Source organism: Bos grunniens, chromosome 5 (assembly GCF_055505025.1).
Source record: "Bos grunniens cultivar Pamir isolate PY7600 chromosome 5, Bosgru_T2T1.0, whole genome shotgun sequence".
NCBI classification, from domain to species: Eukaryota; Metazoa; Chordata; class Mammalia; order Artiodactyla; family Bovidae; genus Bos; species Bos grunniens.
In genome coordinates this window covers 36,612,233-36,619,447 of record NC_141169.1, presented here as the reverse complement: position 1 = coordinate 36,619,447, position 7,215 = coordinate 36,612,233, and the positions used below count along the sequence as shown (strand labels likewise).

General features: G+C 41.7%; 1 pseudogene; it reads left to right on the top strand.

Moving 5' to 3' along the window:
* The first annotated feature begins 668 nt into the window (after positions 1-668).
* On the top strand, positions 669-993 carry LOC147371773 (E3 ubiquitin-protein ligase RBX1 pseudogene; annotated as a pseudogene).
* Positions 994-7,215: the final 6,222 nt, after the last annotated feature.

Sequence of the window (7,215 nt, the reverse complement as noted above, 5' to 3'; positions counted from 1 at the left end):
AGGTTTGTCATAGCTTTTCTTCCAAGGTCCACGCATATTTTAATTTTGTGGCTTAGTCACCATCCACAGTGATTATGGAGACCAAGAAAATTAAATCTGTCACTGATTCCACTTTTTACCCATCTATTTGCCGTGAAGTGATGGGATTGGATTCCATGATCTTTGTTTTTTGAATGTTGAATTTTAACCCAGCTTTTCACTCTCCTCTTTCACTTTTGTCAAGAGGCTCTTTCATTACTTTTCACTTTCTGCCATTAAATTTGTATCAGGTACATATCTAAGGTTGTTGATATTTCTCACAGCAATCCTGATTCCAGCTAGTGCTTCATGCATCCTGGCATTTCACACGATGTACTCTGCATATAAGTTAAATAAGCAGGGTGACAACATACAGCTTTGATATACTCCTTTCCCAATTTTGAGCCAGTCCATTGTTCCATGTCTGATTCTACATGTTGCTTCTTGATCTGCATACAGATTTCTCAGGAAGCAGGTAAGGTGGTCTGGTAGTCCCATCTCTTTAAGAATTTTCTAGTTTTTTGTGATCCACACTGTCAAAGGCTTTAGTGTAGTCAATGAAGCAGGGTTTTTTTTTTTTTTTTTTTTTTAATTTCCTTCATGGTTGAACAAAAAAAGGCAGTGAGGACCACAGAGGGCGTGGTTCCAATGTGGCAGCAGTGATGGATGTGGACACCCCACGTGGCGCCATGGACAACATGGGCAAGAAGAGCTTTGAAGTGAAACAAGTGGAATGCAGTAGCTTTGGGGCCTGGAATATTGTGGTTGATGACCAGGCAATCTGCGGGAACCACATCATGATCGTTCCATAAAATGTTGAGCTAACCAGGTATCTGCAACTTCTAAAGAGTGCACTGTTGCATCGGGAATCTGGGACCATGATTTCATTTCCACTGCTTCTCCTGCTGTCTCAAAACATGGTAGGTGTGTCCCCTGGATGACAGAGAGTGGGAATTCCAAAAGTATGGGCACTAGAAAAGAATTCTTACAAGTTCAATTGTTTCATTATTCATTTAATGATTCACTCTGTGCATGCTAAGTCACTTCAGTCATGTCTAACTCTTTGAGACCCTATTGACCATAGCACGTGAGGCTTTTCTGTCCGTTGGATTCGCCAGGCAAGAATACTGGAGTGGGTGGCCATGGCCTCCTCCAGGGGAACTTCCCAACTCAGGGATGGAACCTGAGTCTCCTAAGTCTCCTGCATTGGTAGGTGGGTTCTTTACTACTACCACTACCTGGACTGTTCCTTAATTATAAAACAGATAGAATTCTGGGTTTTTTTGCTTTGTATTTTCAGTCTGCTCTTCCTGCAGCCATAATACATGCTGTGTCAAATGAAGTGTCAAGTTCATGTCTCTTATATTTGCTATATCTTGCATTTGGAAAAGTGAAAATAAATAAAGAGTCCCCTGTTCCTAGGTTGGAAAGCCAGCTTTTGAAAGAGAGATGTTTTTTTCATTAGAGCCAGAGCAGAATTGTCCTATGAGCACATTGCTCATTGTCACAAGGAAGCCTGGTTACTGATGGCAGTCTTGGCAAGTCCCCTCTCTGCTCCAAGGTTTCCTCCTATATAAAGCAGCTTCTAAGAGATAAATGACATCAGGTGGATGCAGAAAGAGGCTTTATAAACTATAAAGCCACTGTAAAATGTAAACATTTGTATGACCTGTTGCTTTCTCTTCTTAGTTTGAAAAAGTAAATTTGGAAAAATAATTAATATGTAATCTTGGCTAGCTAAGAGCAATTTATGAACTTAAGTTGAAAATTGATATCATTTAAATTGAGTTAATGGGAGAATACAAGTTTCCTTCCCCACTGCCACTCTTTGCAATTTCTTTAAAATGTCTTGCCCATAGCAGGAATCACCCTTTCTAAAACGGATTCAATATAGTCATTAACTGAGAAAGTACAGTTTATTGCACTGGCTCTCAAAGTATTGGGGCTTCCTGCTTAGCTCAGTTGGTAAAGAATCTTCCTGCAGTGCTGGAGACCTGGGCTCGATTCCTGGGTCAGGAAGATCCTCTGGAGAAGGAAATGGCAACCCACTCCAGTATTCTTGCCTGGAGAATCCCATGGACAGAGGAGCCTGGCAGGCTACAGTCCACAGCGTCACAAGAGTCAGACACGACTTAGCACTATCTTTCTTTCTTTCTTTCTCAAAGTATGGTCTGAGGACTCTTGGGGTACTTGAAACACTTTCAGAAGGTTCATGAAATTTCTTTTCCAACTGCCTGGCTGTATGGGGTCCACTTTTCCTTATATTTCAACCAAAATATGTTCAAATGAAGCTGACAAGAGACCCCATCTGTCTTCTATTAAATCAAATATAAAAGGCAAAAACGCCACTCTTCTAATGATTTTTGTTTTTAAAAAGTTAATTTAAATAAAAATATGTTGAAAAAATAGACAGCAATATTTGGCCTGTGGGCTGTTGTTTTCTACCTTTATTCTAGGCCTTTGGAGGCCTCTGCAGAATGCTATGTGGACTATGCCTAGAATTAGACTACCTCACTTCTGCCCACATTCCATTAGCTAGAACTCAATTATCTGATCATACCTAACTGCAAGGGACACTGGGAAATGTAGTTTTTCTATGTGTCCAAGAAAAGGGAATGTGCATATTGCTGAACATTAGTATTTTCACCTTTGCCTGCTTTTTCTGGTAACCAAATTTTCATCCTCTCCCAGTTTCCCACGTATAGATAATGTATGTGGGATCTAGATAATGTATGTCCTCTACAACTTGTCAGGTGCAGATTGTCATAGACTTGTGACTATGTACTTAGTGTCCATCCCTGCTGCTGCTGCTGCTAAGTCACTTCAGTTGTGTCCGACTCTGTGCGACCCCATAGACGGCAGCCCACCAGGCTCCCCGTCCCTGGGATTCTCCAGGCAAGAACACTGGAGTGGGTTGCCATTTCCTTCTCCAATGCATGAAAGTGAAAAGTGAGAGTGAAGTCGCTCAGTTGTGTCTGACTCTTAGCGACCCCATGGACTGCAGCCCACCAGGCTCCTCAGTCCATGGGATTTTCCAGGCAAGAGTACTGGGGTGGGGTGCCATTGCCTTCTCCGAGTGTCCATCCCTAGTGTTCATCAAAAAGAACAGTTCCATTTGGAAAGGTAAAACAAGGAGACACAGCCATTACTCATCAGGGGTGGTCCAGTTGGACAAGTGTGAAGGCTCCTAACCCAGAGAGCAGGGGAAGATCTTTGATTCTTCCCCGAGTCAGCTGTCTGGAAGGAATTCTTTTGTGCATTGTGCTCTGTGCCCCCTTGCCTCTATCCTGTGGAATGTTCTTCCTCATTTCTCCTCCTCATTGGCACATCTGAAGTGGGCTGTGCCCTCCTTGGGGCTGCAGAGTTTTGTCAGCCCACTGTCTGTTGTTGTTCAGTCGCCTAGTCATATCTGACTCTTTGTGGTCCCATGGACTACAGCATGGCAGGCCTCCCTGTTCCCCACCATCGCCCAAAGTTTGCCCAAGTTCATGTCCATTGCATTGGTGATGCCATCCAGACTTCTCATCCTCTGATGCCCTCTTCTCCTCCTGCCCTCAATCTTTCCCAGCATCAGGGACTTTTACAATGAGTCGACTGTTTGCATTAGATGACCAAAATATTGGAACTTCAGCTCAAGCATCAGTCTTCCAATGAATATTCAGAATTGATTTCCCTTAAGATTGACTGGTTTGATCTCCTTGCTGTCCAAGGGTCTCTCAGGAGTTTCTCCAGCACCACAGTTTGAAGACATAATTCTTAGGTGCTCCACCTTCTTTATGGTTCAGCTCTCACAAATGTACGTGACTGCTGTGAAGACCATAGCCTTGACTATACGGACCTTTGTCGGCAAAGCCTCTGCTTTTCAACACACTGTGTAGGTTTTTCATCAGTTTCCTGCCAAGAAACAATCATCTTCTAATTTCATGGCTTCAGTCACCATCCGCAGGGATTTTAGAGCCCAAGAAGAGGAAGTCTGTCACTAGTTCCACCTTTTCCCTTTCTATTTGCCATAAAGTAAAGGGGCTGGTGGAGAAGGAAATGGCAACCCACTCCAGTATTCTTGCCTGGAGAATCCCAGGGACGGGGGAGCCTGGTGGGCTGACATCTATGGGGTCACACAGAGTTGGACACAACTGAAGTGACTTAGCACCAGCACCAGCAGCAGTAAAGGGGCTGGATGTCAAGATCTTAGTTGTTTTTTTTTTTTTTAATATTTAGCTTTGAATCGGCTTTTTTACTCTTCTCCTACACCCTCATCAAGAGGTTCTTTAATTCCTCTTTGCTTTCTGCCATTAGAGTGGTATCATCTGCCTATCTGAGGTTATTGATGTTTCTCCCAGCTATCTTGATTCCAGCTTGTAGCTCAAACAGCCCAGCATTTCTCATGATGTACTCATCATATAGGTTAGACAGGGTGACAGCAGACAGCCCTGTCATATTCCTTTCTCAATCTTGAAGCAATCAGTTGTTCCACACAGGGTTCTAACTGTTGCTTCTTGACCTGCATATAGGTTTCTCAGGAGACAGGTAAGATGTTCTGGTATTTCCATCTCTTTAAAAGCTTTTCAAAGTTTGTTATGATTCACACAGTCAAAGGCTTTAGGGTAGTTCATGAAACAGAGGTGGTTGTTTTTCTGGAATTCCCTAGATATCTCTATGATCCAGTGAACATTGGCAATTTGATCTCTAGTTCTTCCTTTTCTAAACCCAGCTTGGACATCTGGGAATTCTTGGTTCACATAATGTTGAAGCCTAGCATGCAAGATCTTAAGCAAGACCTTACTAGCATGGGAGATGAGTACAATCGTCCAATGGTTGGCACGTTCTTTAGCACTACCCTTCTAGGGAACTGGGATGAGAATTGACCTTTTCCAGTCCTGTGGCTACTGCTGGGTCTTCCAGATTTGCTGACATATTGAATGGCATATGCATCATCCTTTAGGGTTTTAAATAGTTCTGCTGGAATTCCATCACATCAACTAGCTTTATTAACAGCAGTGCTTCCTAAGGCCCACTTGACTTCACTCTCCAGAATGTCTGGCTCTGAGTGACTGACCACACCATCATAGTAATCTGATTCATTAAGATATTTTTGTACAGTTCTTCCATGTATTCTTTCCATCTCTTCTTGATCTCTTCAGTGTCTACTAGATCTCTACTGCTTCTGTCTTTTATTGTGCCCATCTTTGGTTGTAGTGTTCCCTTGATAGTTCCAATTTTCCTGAAGAGACCTCTGGTCTTTCCTCTTCTGTTTTTTTCTTCTAGTTTTATATACTGTTCTTTGAAGAAGGCCTTCTTGTCTCTCCGTGTTGTTCTTTGAAACTCTGTTGGATATATCTTTCCCTTTCTTCCTTGCTTTCCCCTTCTCTTCTCTCTTCAGCTATTTAGCTATTTGTAAAACCTCCCCAGATAACCTCTTTGCCTACTTGTTTTTTTTTTTCCTTTGGGATGGTTTTGTTTGCTGTCTCCTGCACAGTATTATGGACCTCCCTCCATAGTTCTTCAGGCACACTGTTAACTAGATCTAATCCCTTGAATCTATTCGCTAACTCCACTGCATATTCATAGGGGATTTGATTTAATTTGTACATTGCTGGTAAAGAATCTGCTTGCAATGTGGGAGACCTCGGTTCCATCTCTGGATTGAGAAAATCCCTTGCGGAAGGGAAAGGCTACCCACTCTCATATTCTGGTGTGGAGAATTCCATGAACTGTTTAGTCCATGGGGTCGCAAATAGCTGGACACAACTGAGTGACTTTCACTTTGCTGGCCTAGTGGTTTTCCCTGATTTCTTTAGTTCAAGCCTGAATTTTTATGTGAGAAACTGATGATCTGTGCCAGTCACCTCCAGGTCTTGTTTTTGCTGACTGTACATAGCTTCTCCATCTCCGGCTACAAAGAATGTAATCAATTTGATTTCAGTATTGACCATTTGGTGATGTCCATGTGTAAAGCTATTTCTTGTGTTGTGGAAAAAGTATATTTCCTATGACCAGTGCATTCTCTTGGCAGAATTCAGTTAGAGTCTATCCTGTGGGAGATTCTTCCTTATCTCTTCTCTTCATTGGCACATCTGAAACGGGCTGTTCCTTCCTTGGGGCCACAGAGTTTTGTCAGCCCACTGTCTATCAAATTATTGTTTTATGTTGTTTAATAACAAGCTCCCTTCACCCACGCATGTGGTTTCATGTGCCATGTGATTTCCTCATGACCAAAGTTTCAGGTCTATTTTCTGGCAATCAGTACCATGTGCCTGCTGCCATACCCAAAGATGCTTTCCAGATATTAGTCTCTAATCAGCTTGATTTTATTGCTTGATCCCTCAAATTATTTTTTCTTAATTTAATGGTGGGCTAAAAATCATTATTAATATGTGTGGTCTCTGGTACAAAATGACTTAAGTCACTTGATCAGCAGAAGTTTGGTTACTCAAAGCCTTTCTCAAGCACGTCACTTAGTCTTTGGGCTCTAGAAACAAAGATATTCCCAACCCTTTGATGGCCCACATTTTTAGACTTTTTCTATTGCCTCTCATTTCCACTTATAACGTGGCCAGTTTTTTTTTTTTTTTTTTCCTGAGCTCATTTCTTTCTTGTAATAACCTGCCAAATGTGAACACTAGTTTGTATCTACTAACATTGTTTTCTAAATTCTTTCCCTAGAGTTACAATTCAGTAAGCACAAGGTCTGCCTACCAAATTATTTTTGGTAACAGATTTTTGCAAATGTCTTTCCCATACCACAGTACTTTCCTGATTTTCAAACTGCTGTCCACTTTCCTTCTATTTCAGTGGAAAATTTAAGTATTAGGCTAAGTGCAGTAGCAAACAGCATTAAAATCTCAATAGTTTAACAGTTCAATATTTTTCTCATTCATATCAAAAGACAATTTGGTGTTCGATTTGAGCCGTTTTCTATGCAGTCATTCAGACTCTAGTCCTTGGAAGGGGATTTGACAACTATGAAAAGTTTTAAACCTAAAGATTCTGAGAAGCTCCTACAAGGAATGAAATAGGAATTTAGGGCCAAGAGAGGCACTTGTACATCTCAGGAAAAAGTAAACCAAAACTTAGACATAGATAAAGAGCAAGACTCACTAGATGCCACGTCCCAGAGAATTGAGCTAAAGGTCTTCAAATATCTCAATTCTCCTAGGATTGATCAAGAAACTATAATCAGCAGGGAGGCATACATAG